Source organism: Tachypleus tridentatus, chromosome 7, assembly GCF_004210375.1.
Source record: "Tachypleus tridentatus isolate NWPU-2018 chromosome 7, ASM421037v1, whole genome shotgun sequence".
Lineage (NCBI taxonomy): Eukaryota > Metazoa > Arthropoda > Merostomata > Xiphosura > Limulidae > Tachypleus > Tachypleus tridentatus.
The window spans coordinates 89,042,312-89,056,757 of NC_134831.1; positions in this window are offsets into that span (position 1 = coordinate 89,042,312).

Below are 14,446 nucleotides of genomic sequence, written 5' to 3' on the forward strand. Positions count from 1 at the left end.
CATTTGTACAGAGACAGGTTATCTATATACTATTGTACAGAGACAGGTTATCTATATACTATTGTACAGAGACAGGTTATCTATATACTATTGTACAGAGACAGGTTATCTATATACTATTGTACAGAGACAGGTTATCTATATACTATTGTACAGAGACAGGTTATCTATATACCATTGTACAGAGACAGGTTATCTATATACTATTGTACAGAGACAGGTTATCTATATACCATTGTACAGAGACAGGTTATCTATATACCATTGTACAGAGACAGGTTATCTATATACCATTGTACAGAGACAGGTTATCTATATACCATTGTACAGAGACAGGTTATCTATATCTATATACCATTGTACAGAGACAGGTTATCTATATACCATTGTACAGAGACAGGTTATCTATATACCATTGTACAGAGACAGGTTATCTATATACCATTGTACAGTACAGAGACAGGTTATCTATATACCATTGTACAGAGACAGAGTACAGAGACAGGTTATCTATATACTATACACTATTGTACAGAGACAGGTTATCTATATACCATTGTACAGAGACAGGTTATCTATATACCATTGTACAGAGACAGGTTATCTATTGTACAGAGACAGGTTATCTATATACTATTGTACAGAGACAGGTTATCTATATACCATTGTACAGAGACAGGTTATCTATATACCATTGTACAGAGACAGGTTATCTATATACCATTGTACAGAGACAGGTTATCTATATACTACATTGTACAGAGACAGGTTATCTATATACCATTGTACAGAGACAGGTTATCTATATACTATTGTACAGAGACAGGTTATCTATATACCAATTGTACAGAGACAGGCTATCTATATACCATTGTACAGAGACAGGCTATCTATATACTATTGTACAGAGACAGGTTATCTATATACTATTGTACAGAGACAGGTTATCTATATACTATTGTACAGAGACAGGCTATCTATATACTATTGTACAGAGACAGGCTATCTATATACTATTGTACAGAGACAGGTTATCTATATACTATTGTACAGAGACAGGTTATCTATATACTATTGTACAGAGACAGGCTATCTATATACTATTGTACAGAGACAGGTTATCTATATACTATTGTACAGAGACAGGCTATCTATATACTATTGTACAGAGACAGGTTATGTATATACTATTGTACAGAGACAGGTTATCTATATACTATTGTACAGAGACAGGTTATCTATATACTATTGTACAGAGACAGGTTATCTATATACTATTGTACAGAGACAGGCTATCATCATCCTACTTGTGTAACGTTAACACTTTCTGCATTAAAAATAATTACATTTCGTGTTTATAAAAAAAACAACAATAAAGTTAATGGAATTTACTGTCGCTATTTAACAACACAGTATCTAATAACACAGTATATAATAATACAGTATCTAATAACACAGTATCTAATAACACAGTATCTAATAACACAGTATCTAATAATACAGTATCTAATAATACAGTATCTAATAACACAGTATCTAATAACACAGTATCTAATAATACAGTATCTAATAATACAGTATCTAACAACACAGTATCTAATAACACAGTATCTAATAATGCAGTATCTAATAACACAGTATATAATAATACAGTATCTAATAATACAGTATCTAATAACACAGTATCTAATAATACAGTATCTAATAACACAGTATCTAATAATACAGTATCTAATAACACAGTATCTAATGATACAGTATCTAATGATACAGTATCTAATAATACAGTATCTAATAACACAGTATCTAATTACACAGTGAAGGCAGAATTGACAATATTGAAGAAAATATTACACGTAGAGTTTAGTGTAGTCAGCTATTTTCATTATAAATGGATGAAAGCACAGACATAGCATATAATGCCAATTTAATGTAATGTGTAAGATGTGATTAGAAAGACATAACTGATGAAGATATATTGTGTTGTAAACCACTTCCAACAAAGATAACGGCTGACGAAATTTTAAACCTAATCAATAATTTTATAATTCAGAGTGGTATTCGATGGACAAGAAATGTGTTGCATTGAGTACCAGAGGCATGTTCCCGTACAGGTGTTGTCCGAGCAATGACACCAGATTGTGAATGGGTGTACTTAGCATTCGTCAGCTGTGAAGAAAATACCATTACTTTTCAATTCAGCTGTGCAAAAATGTGTTAAATTCATAGAATAAAAAACTAGATCGTTGAATACCAGAATCTTTACTGTTTGTGGAAATAATTAGTAATTGTACACAAGCATCTGCTAATACAATGTAAAGTTATCAAAAGTTATGTGTTATGTGTTGATTGAAGAATGAGATTATCTTGGTTTTATAGCAACATCCTCCCTCAGCAAATGATGCAATGTTTAAAGACAGGTTTCATAATTTACATTGATCATATACGTGGCCTATTTATGTGATATTTCAGGCTTCTTAAATGCGTTAAATATAAATTTACAAAATGCTAACATAAATATTTTTAAAATCCAGGAGAAGATAGAAGCAGCTGTAGAAAAATTAACTTATGGGCCCATCGAGTTGAGAAGCGAAATGATAAATCTTTTTCTACTTTAACAGAATTACAAACCCATAATAAAGAAGGTAATATTCCAGATGAGATATCTTCATCAGTCGAAGTGCATCTTTTGTGGCTAAAATCATGCTTGACGGAATATGAAATTCCAATTGGTAGCAGTAAAAGTTGGATTAGGAACCCTTTTACTGCTGACACTGATAATAAGGAAGCATTACAACTCTGTGAATCAGATGTTGATTATATTTATTGAACTGTCCTGTGACACTGCACTGAAAGACGGTTTTAGTTAAATTTCATTAATTAATTTTTGACTAAGCTGTCGTGCTGAGTATCCACATTTATCAGAAACAGAAGTGAGGTTTCTTATGTCACGACTTATAAATTCGAATCAGTCTTCTCGACGTTGGTTTTTCTTCAGAAAACAAGTACAGGATGTCGAGCCAGATTTGAGGATCAAACCATCTTCTTTTCCCCCTGATTTGAAGATGCTGTGTGATGAAAACAGTATGATCTTTCTCGTTACGTAAGTTATTTCTTAAAAGAACGTTAATAAATAGGAATGTAGTACAATTTATTTTATTTGTCTTTACACTGTAGTACTATAAAACACCTGTTTATTTTATAATCGATAATGTATTTATAGGATTATTGTTTCCATCTTAATGTTAAGACTTAACCACGTCTTAGCGGGTTATCTTAATGTTAAGACTTAGCCATGTCTTAGCGGGTTATCTTAATGTTAAGACTTAACCACGTCTTAGCGGGTTATCTTAATGTTAAGACTTAACCATGTCTTAGCGTGTTATCTTAATGTTAAGACTTAACCACGTCTTAGCGGGTTATCTTAATGTTAAGACTTAGCCATGTCTTAGCGGGTTATCTTAATGTTAAGACTTAACCACGTCTTAGCGGGTTATCTTAATGTTAAGACTTAACCATGTCTTAGCGGGTTATCTTAATGTTAAGACTTAACCACGTCTTAGCGGGTTATCTAATTAGATATTTGAGGAAACCAGACTTCATGAAATATAAACCGGCCGTAGTTGGGAAACACTGCTCTTTAGAAACAGCTGTGAACGAGGTTACGAAAGTTAATTGTAATTATTATCAAACTTTAGAAGTCAGGTTTACATACGATAATAAATAACATAATATGTTTATTTTACTTCTAAGACTAATTATTTATTTTTATTTACTTAATTATTTTATTATTTCTATTTACAGTAACTTCACTACAGTTCAGAAAAAAAAAAAACTCCCGAAGTAGTGAGCTAATATTCTTCTGGCTTAGAATTAAGCACAAAACTACACAATGGGCTGTTTGAATTCTGCTCAATACAGGTATCGAAACACCGTTTCTAGCGGTGAAACGCCACACACATACCACTATGCCAATGGGGGTGGGTGGCATTTTTTTTTTCTTATACTTTCAAATTGTTTGGAATACAATTGATGGAAATTGTTAGACAACGTGAATTTTATACTTTATTATTATGTGTTTATTAAACATGGTTGCATATAATTTAAACAGTTTATCTGGTAGTTATATCTTGAAGAAAACGAAATAATATACAGTTATAGAATATTTAAAATGTAAAATGTTTCTAAACTAAAGAGCAAACACAAACCGATGTATTAAAACATTATTGCAAATGTTCAAACAGAATGTGATGACAAAACTCAGTAATATATTTATCTATCTCTCACCTCGAACCTGACTTGAAACAACCTCAAGAACAAATGTATTATGTCTATTACATATTTCAAGACGATTTGGTGTGGTAATAGTAAAAACCGCAGGAAACAACTTTTCTACTGTTTCTTTTCTCGGTTCAATGGTCACCTCAAACTGAAACTGATATTAACGAGAATTTTATTAATATGCTTTAATTTTCGTTTTACTTTGTATGCAAATTTGTATTTCTATAGAAAAATTATATTACATACAGAAGAAATAGTACAGCTACTTATAGACTACAAAGTAAACATACATAGAAATACATGCTGTTTATAACGTTAATTCCGAATTTAGGCCTCATGTTATGCAGTAAACAGCCTTTCTTCAACCCTAGTATGAACAATGTGAAAACTACACCAGGCAATTTTCACCATATACAGCTGCATACACCCTTGTGCAAATTAATTGAAACAAATGGTTATTTCACAATATTTTCAGCATGGCGGCCGGTGTAGGCTCGCTGTACCCGCTGATTTCCTTTAATTGTCATTTTTACACACATCATTAGCTGTGTTTTGCAGTACGGTCGATCTATTTTTGGGATATATGACGAAATTTTGAGGAATATTACGTCATTCGAAATTGCGTTAGAAGGGCAAGGAGACCAGTCAAAAAACAACTTTTTTACCAACTCAATGAAGAAAAAACGGTATTAATGGGGTCTGAAATATAAGAACTGACAAGAACAATGGAGGAAGGTGTTATTCAGTGACGAGACTCATTTCTTCGTACAGGGTCAAAGAAGTCTGCATGTTCGCAGATCTCCAGGTAAGAAACTTCGAGAATCTCACATCAATCAGTTCGTAAAACATTCCTTGAAGAAGATGTTTTGGGGCTTTTTCAGCTACTATGACGTCGGAGGATTACATATCGTAGAAGGTATGATGCGAGGACCACAGTACATCGAAGTTTTGCAGAGAAGAGTCGTTCCAGAATTGAAAAAGAGATTTCCAGATGGATCTGGCATTTTTCAGCAAGATCTGGCTCCGTGCCACACATCGAAACTTGTGAAGAATTTTATGACTACAACGCGAATAAAGGTGCTGGACTGGCCTGGAAACTCTCCGGACTTAAATCCTATTGAAAATCTTTGGGCGATTTGTAAAGAAAGACTTCGAGAAAAAGACTGTACTACGAAAGATAAGTTAATTGAGGTGTGGTACCGCGATCCAAAAATTAGTAAAGATTGCAGTCAACTCGTGGATTCGATACCAAAGCGGATTAATGATCTTCTGAAATATAAAGGCGGTCATATCATGTATTAATTTGTGAGTAATTTTTTGGATTCTCAGAAATAAAACACAAAAAATTGAAAAAATCATAATTTTACGTCTTGTTTCAATTAATTTGCACAATGGTGTATGTACAACAAACAAAAACTTCACTTGATGATATACATTTATGTACAACACATATCAAATTTGGTGTTAGTGGTCACCAGATGATATACATTTCTGTACAACACATTTGAACTTCGGTATTTCTGGTCACCAGATGAGAAATATTTATGTGCAACACAAACAACTTGCAGGAACATATGAGCTTCGGTATTACTTGTCACAAGAGGATATACTTTTATGAACAACAACACATATACTTCAGTATTACTGGTAACCAAATGATATACATTTATGTACAAAAACATGAAATTCGGTATTACTGGTGGCAAGGTGATATACATTTATGTACAATATAAATCAACTATGCTATCAGTGGACACTAGATCATATATATTCATGTAGAACACACAACACTGGCAAGAACAAATTAACTTCGCTATTACTGGTGAAACATATGATATACATTTATGTACAATACAAATCAACTGTGGTATTAAGGGCTACCAGATGATATATATCTATGTAGTACACAGCTCTGACAATAAAATATGAATTTCGGTATTAATGATGAAACAAATGATAAACATTTATGTACAACAGACATTAACTTCGGTACTACTTTTCACCAGGTGATATAAACGTATGTACAGCATACGGTAACTTTGATATTACTGGCCACCAGATGATATACATTTATGTACAACACACATCACTGGCACGAACATATGAACTTCGGTATTGCTGGTCAAACACATAAAATACACTTATATACAACACACATGAACTTCAGTAATATGATGATTTACGGTTGTGTATAACACACATGAACTTCGGTATTACTGGTCACCAGATGATATTCATTTATGTTTAAAAGATATCAACTCCAGTATTACTGGACACCAGATGATATAGAGTTATGTACAACATATATGAGTGTTGTTATTACTGGTCATCAGATGATATACACTTATGTACAACAAAAATCAACTTCTGTATTAGTGGCCACCAGATGATATATATTTATGTACTAGACACATCATTGTGAAGAACATATGAATGATGGTATTACTAGTCACTAGAAGACATACATTGATGTACAACACCACTGAGCTGCAGTATTAATGGCCACCAGATGATATGCATTTACGTACAAAACACATGAACTTCGGTGTTACTGGTCACCAGTCATCAATATACATTGATTTACAACATACCTTACTGGCAAGAACATATGAGCTTCGTTATTACTGTTTAAACAAATGTCATACATTTATGTATAACACACATGAAATTTATTATTACATTTGTGAACAAAAACACATTAACTTCAGTGTTACTAGTCACCAGATGATATATATTTATATACAATTCGTATAAACTTCGTTATCAGTGGTCATCAGATGATATATATTTATGTGGAACACACATAACTGGCAAGAACATATGAACTTTGGTTATTACTGGTGGAAGAGATGACATACCTTTATGTACAACACAGACGAATATCGGTATTACAGGTCACATGATGATATACGGTTGTATATAGCACACATGAACTTCGGTATTATTGACCAGCAGATGATACATATTGATGTACAAAAGATATGAACTTCAGTATTACTGGAACCCCAATGATATATATTTATTTATACATACATGAACTTTGGTACTACTGTCACCAAATGTGTACATTTTTATACAAAAAATGAAATTCGGTATTACTGCTCAGAGATGATATACGTTTATGTAAAACAGAAACCAACTGTGGTATAGTGGTCACGAGATGAGATATATTCTTGTAGAACACACAGCACTGGTAAGAACATACGAACTTCGGTATTGCTGGTCAAACAGATGATATAAGTTTATGACAGTGTACATGAACTTCAGTGTTACTGGTCACCAGATGATATAGCTTTATGTACAAAAACATGAAATTCGGTATCACTGGTCAACAGGTGATATACATTTATGTACAACACATATCAACTATGATATTAGTGGTGACCAGATGATATATATTTATATAGGTCATACAACACTTGAAAGAAGAAATGAATTTCGGTATTACTCGTAAAATAGAAAATATACATTTATGTACAACACACATAAGCTTTAGAACTACTGGTCACGAGATGATATACATTTATGTATAACACACATGAACTTCGGTACAACTGGTCACAAGTTGATATACATATATGTACAACGAAAATGAACTTCGGTATAACTGGGCACCAGATGATACTGATTTATATACAGAAGATAAGTACTTCGGTATTACTGGTCATTATATAATATACATTTATATAGAACATACATGAACTTGGGTATTACTGGCCACAATATTATATACATTTATATACAATACCCATCACTGGTAAGAACTTATGAACTTCGATATTACTGGTGAAACAGATGATATATTTTATGCACAATATATATTACCTGTGCTATTAGAGGTGACCATATGATATATATTTATGTAGAACACACAACAGTGGCAAGATCATATGAATTTCGGTATTACGGGTGAAACAGATAATATACATTTATGAGCAAAAAACACGAGCTATGGTATTACTGATCACCAGATGTTATACATTTATGTACAAGACACATGAACTTCGGTATTACTGCTCATCAGATGATATAATTTTAGGTACAATAACATATTAACTTCGGTATTACTGCTCATCGGATGATATACGTATACATACAACAAACAGAACTTCGGTATTACTGCTCATCAGATGATATACGTATACATACAACAAACAGAACTTCGGTATTACTGCTCATCAGATGATATACGTATACATACAACAAACAGAACTTCGATACTACTGCTCATTAGATGATATACGTATACATACAACAAACAGAACTTCGGTACTACTGGTCATTAGATGATATACGTATACATACAACAAACAGAACTTCGGTACTACTGGCCACCTGATGATATACATTCATGTACAAAACATTTCAACTTCGGTATAAGTGGTGACCATATGATATCTATTTATGTACAAGACACATCACTAGCAAGAACATATGAACTTCTAATTATTTATTAAACAGATGACACACATTTATGTACAATAAACACGAACTTCGGTAATACTGGCCATACGATAATACACGGTTGTGTATAACACACATGAACTTCGGAATTACTGGCCACTAGATGATATTCATTTATGTACAAAAGATTTGAACTTCGGTATTACTGGACACCAGATGATATACACTTACATTTTACACACGTAAATGTCGGTATAAGTAGTCACGAAATGATATATCTTTATGTATAACACGCATGAACTCTGCTGTTACTGTCTCCGAATGATATACATTTTTGTAGGAAAACATGAAATTCGGTACTACAGGTCACCAGATGATATACATTTATGTACAACTCATATCAACTACGGAATTAGTGGTCACCAGATGATATAGAATTATGTACAACACACATACACTTTGGTATCAATGGTCACAAAATGATATACATTTATGTACAAAAACATAAATTCCGGTATTATCGGTCACTGATATACTTTTATGAAGAACAACATATGATTTTCAGTATTGCTGGCCACGAGATGACATACAATTGTGTACAACACACATCAACGGCAACAACATATGAATTTCGGTATTACTGGTCACCAGATGATGTACATTTACGTTCAACACACAAGTGCTTCGCTATTACTGGTCACTAGATGATAAATATTTATGTACAACACACATAAACTTCGGCATTACTGGCCATCACATGATATATCTTTATGTACAACAAGATATGAGCTTCAGCATTATTGGTCACCAGATGATATACAGTTGTGTAGAACACGCATCACTGGCAACAGTATATGAACTTCGGTATTTCTGGTCACGAGATGATATACATTTACGTACAACACACATTAACTTCGGTATTATGACTACAAGATGATATAAATTTATGTAAAAACATATGAACTTCGGTATTACTCGTCACATCATGATATGCATTTAGGTATAACACACATGTATTTGGTATTACTGACCACCAAATGATATGCATTTAGGTATAACACACATGTATTTGGTATTACTGACCACCAAATGATATGCATTTATTTAAAAAACATATGAAGTATGGTATTAGTGGTCACGAGATGATATATAGTTTTAAAGAACACACAACATTGCCAAGAACACATAGACTTTGGTATTACTGCTCACCAGACGATTTGTTTGTTTTGTTTTTTGAATTTCGCACAAAGCTACTCAAGGGCTATCTGTGCTAGCCGTCCCTAATTTAGCAGTGTAAGACTAGAGGGAAGGCAGCTAGTCCACCCACTGCCAACTCTTGGGCTACTCTTTTACCAACAAATAGTGGGATTGACCGTAACATTATAACCCCCCACGGCTGAAAGGGCGAGCATGTTTGGCACGATGGGGAAGCGAACCCGCAATCCTCAGATTACGAGTCGCACGCCTTAACACACTTGGCCATGCCGGGCCGTATCTCACCAGATGATATACATTTATGTACAACAATATATGAACTTCAGTGTTACTGGTCACCAGATGATAAACTTATGTAAAACGCACATATGAATTTGGTATTAATGGTCACCAGATGATATACATTTATGTACAACACACATGAACTTCGGTTTTACCGGTCAACAGATGATATACATATATGTACAACACATATGAACTTCTCTATTACTGGTCAGAAGATGATATACATATATGTACAAAAGATATAAACTTCGGTAATACTGGACAACAGATCATATACTTTTATGTAGAACACACATGAACTTTGGTATTACTGGTCAGCAAGTAATATATATTTATGTGCAAAAGCATATGACGTTCGGTATTAGTGGATACTAGATGATATACCTTTATGTACAACACTTATGAACTTCTCTATTAGTGGTCACCAGATGATAAACATTTAACCACGATAAGTAACGCATAAATCCTAACTTTAACACTAGTTATTTGTAACATAACACATTACTACAGTATTTATTACCATATTACGAAATTTTTTGTGTAAACTTACACATGGTATACACAGTATTATGTTAAGGAAGCTGGTGTACCAGTCCTAATATACCAATTTAGAGTAACGTTTGTGGATACCATGATAAATAAAATTTAAGTCATAACTGTAACACAGTTTATTTGTCACAGAAGATATTACTACAGTATTTAATATTATATCACTAAATCGTTTATATAAACGTAACACATGGTACCTAATATACAAGTAATTGTTATTAAGTACAATACAGCAGACCGTAGTTGCTCAGTGTAATGGAAGACTACGTAACTAATACACAAGCCACTGTTTCTAAGTACAATATATCCCACCATTGGTATTTAGTATAATACAAGACAACTAATATATAAGTCATTGTTACTACGTACAATACAGCAAACCGTAGTTGTTTTTGCAATCTTAGACTTAAACACAAGTCGTTGTCATTAAGTACAATACAGCAGACCGTAATTGTTTAGTGTAAAACAAGAAGTTGTTTTTGTTGAGCACAACACAGCAAACAATACTTCTTTAGAGTATTGCAAATATAGATAACTAATATACAACATGTCGTTGTTATTAAGCACGATATAGCGGTCCATATTTGTTTAATGTAATACACGATTATATAACTAATATACAATTAATTGTTTTAAGTACAATACAGCAGACCGTGTTAGTTTGTGTAATAGAGCTCAAGATAACCAAATACAACACTGTTTCTAAGTACAATGCAGCAAACCGTAGTTGCTTAGTTTTATACAAAACTAGATAACTATTATACAAGTCGTTGTTATAAACTACAATACACCAGTCCGTAGTTTTTTAGCGTAATACACGACGAGATAACTAATATACAAGTCACTGTTATTAAGTACAGTACACAGACCGTAGTTGTTTCTGTTATCCATAACTAGTTAAATAATATACAAATCGTTGTTAGTAAGTACGATACAGCAGACTGTAGTTGTTTATTGTAATACAGCACTAGATAATTAATATACAAAAATTTGTTGTTATTAAGTACAATATAGCAGATAGTAGTTGTTTGATGTAATACAAGACAAGATAACTTATACACAGTACAATACAGCAGACAGTGTTTCTTTGGTGCAATACAACTCAAGCTATATAATATACAAGTCACTATTTCTAAGTAGAATACAGCAGGCCGTAATTGTTTAGTGTTATACAATACCAAATAACTAATATACAAAAAGTTGTTGTTATTAAGTACAGTACAGCAAACCATACTTGTTTAGTGTATTACAAGACTAGATAACTAATATAAAAGTCGTTGTTTTTAAGTACAATACACAAAACCGTAGTTGTTTAGTGTAATACAATAAGTTGTTGTTATTATGTACAATACAGCAAACCGTACTTGTTTTCTGTATTACAAGACTATATAATTAATATACAAGTAATTGTTATTGATTAGAATACAGAAAACCGCAGCTGTTTGGGTAATCCAAGACTAGATAACTAATATACAAATCATTGTTATTAAGTACAATACGCCAAACCTTAGTTGTTTAGTGTAGTACAACAAGTTGTTGATGTTAAGCTAAATACAGCAAACCGTTCTTCTTTATTAATATTACTAGACTAGGTAATTAATATACAACAAGTTGTTCATGTTAAGCTTAATACAGCAAACCGTACTTTATCATACTACAAGACTAGGTAATTAACATACAACAAGTTGTTCATGTTAAGCTTAATACAGCAAACCGTACTTCTTTATCATACTACAAGACTAGGTAATTAACATACAACAAGTTGTTCATGTTAAGCTTAATACAGCAAACCGTACTTCTTTATTATACTACAAGACTAGGTAATTAACATACAACAATTTGTTCATGTTAACCTTAATACAGCAAACCGTACTTTATCATACTACAAGACTAGGTAATTAACATACAACAAGTTGTTCATGTTAAGCTTAATACAGCAAACCGTACTTTATCATACTACAAGACTAGGTAATTAACATACAACAAGTTGTTCATGTTAAGCTTACTACAGCAAACCGTACTTCTTTATCATACTACAAGACTAGGTAATTAACATACAACAAGTTGTTCATGTTAAGCTTAATACAGCAAACCGTACTTCTTTATTATACTACAAGGCTAGGTAATTAACATACAACAAGTTGTTCATGTTAAGCTTAATACAGCAAACCGTACTTCTTTATTATACTACAAGACTAGGTAATTAACATACGACAACTTGTTCATGTTAAGCTTAATACAGTAAACCGTACTTCTTTACTATACTACAAGATTAGGTAATTAACATACAACAAGTTGTTCATGTTGCTTTAATACAGCAAACCGTACTTTTTATCATACTACAAGACTAGGTAATTAACATACAACAAGTTGTTCATGTTAAGCTTAATACAGCAAACCGTACTTCTTTATCATACTACAAGACTAGGTAATTAACATACAACAAGTTGTTCATGTTAAGCTTAATACAGCAAACCGTACTTCTTTATTATACTACAAGACTAGGTAATTAACATACAACAAGTTGTTCATGTTAAACTTAATACAGCAAACCGTACTTCTTTATCATACTACAAGACTAGGTAATTAACATACAACAAGTTGTTCATGTTAAGCTTAATACAGCAAACCGTACTTCTTTATTATACTACAAGACTAGGTAATTAACATACAACAAGTTGTTCATGTTGCTTAATACAGCAAACCGTACTTTTATCATACTACAAGACTAGGTAATTAACATACAACAAGTTGTTCATGTTAAGCTTACTACAGCAAACCGTACTTCTTTATCATACTACAAGACTAGGTAATTAATATACAACAAGTTGTTCATGTTAAGCTTAATACAGCAAACCGTACTTTATCATACTACAAGACTAGGTAATTAACATACAACAAGTTGTTCATGTTAAGCTTAATACAGCAAACCGTACTTTATCATACTACAAGACTAGGTAATTAACATACAACAAGTTGTTCATGTTAAGCTTACTACAGCAAACCGTACTTCTTTATCATACTACAAGACTAGGTAATTAACATACAACAAGTTGTTCATGTTAAGCTTAATACAGCAAACCGTACTTCTTTATTATACTACAAGACTAGGTAATTAACATACAACAAGTTGTTCATGTTAAGCTTAATACAGCAAACCGTACTTCTTTATTATACTACAAGACTAGGTAATTAACATACGACAACTTGTTCATGTTAAGCTTAATACAGTAAACCGTACTTCTTTACTATACTACAAGATTAGGTAATTAACATACAACAATTTGTTCATGTTAAGCTTAATACAGCAAACCGTACTTCTTTATCATACTACAAGACTAGGTAATTAACATACAACAAGTTGTTCATGTTAAGCTTAATACAGCAAACCGTACTTCTTTATCATACTACAAGACTAGGTAATTAACATACAACAAGTTGTTCATGTTAAGCTTAATACAGCAAACCGTACTTCTTTATTATACTACAAGACTAGGTAATTAACATACAACAAGTTGTTCATGTTAAACTTAATACAGCAAACCGTACTTCTTTATCATACTACAAGACTAGGTAATTAACATACAACAAGTTGTTCATGTTAAGCTTAATACAGCAAACCGTACTTCTTTATTATACTACAAGACTAGGTAATTAACATACAACAAGTTGTTCATGTTAAGCTTAATACAGCAAACCGTACTTTATCATA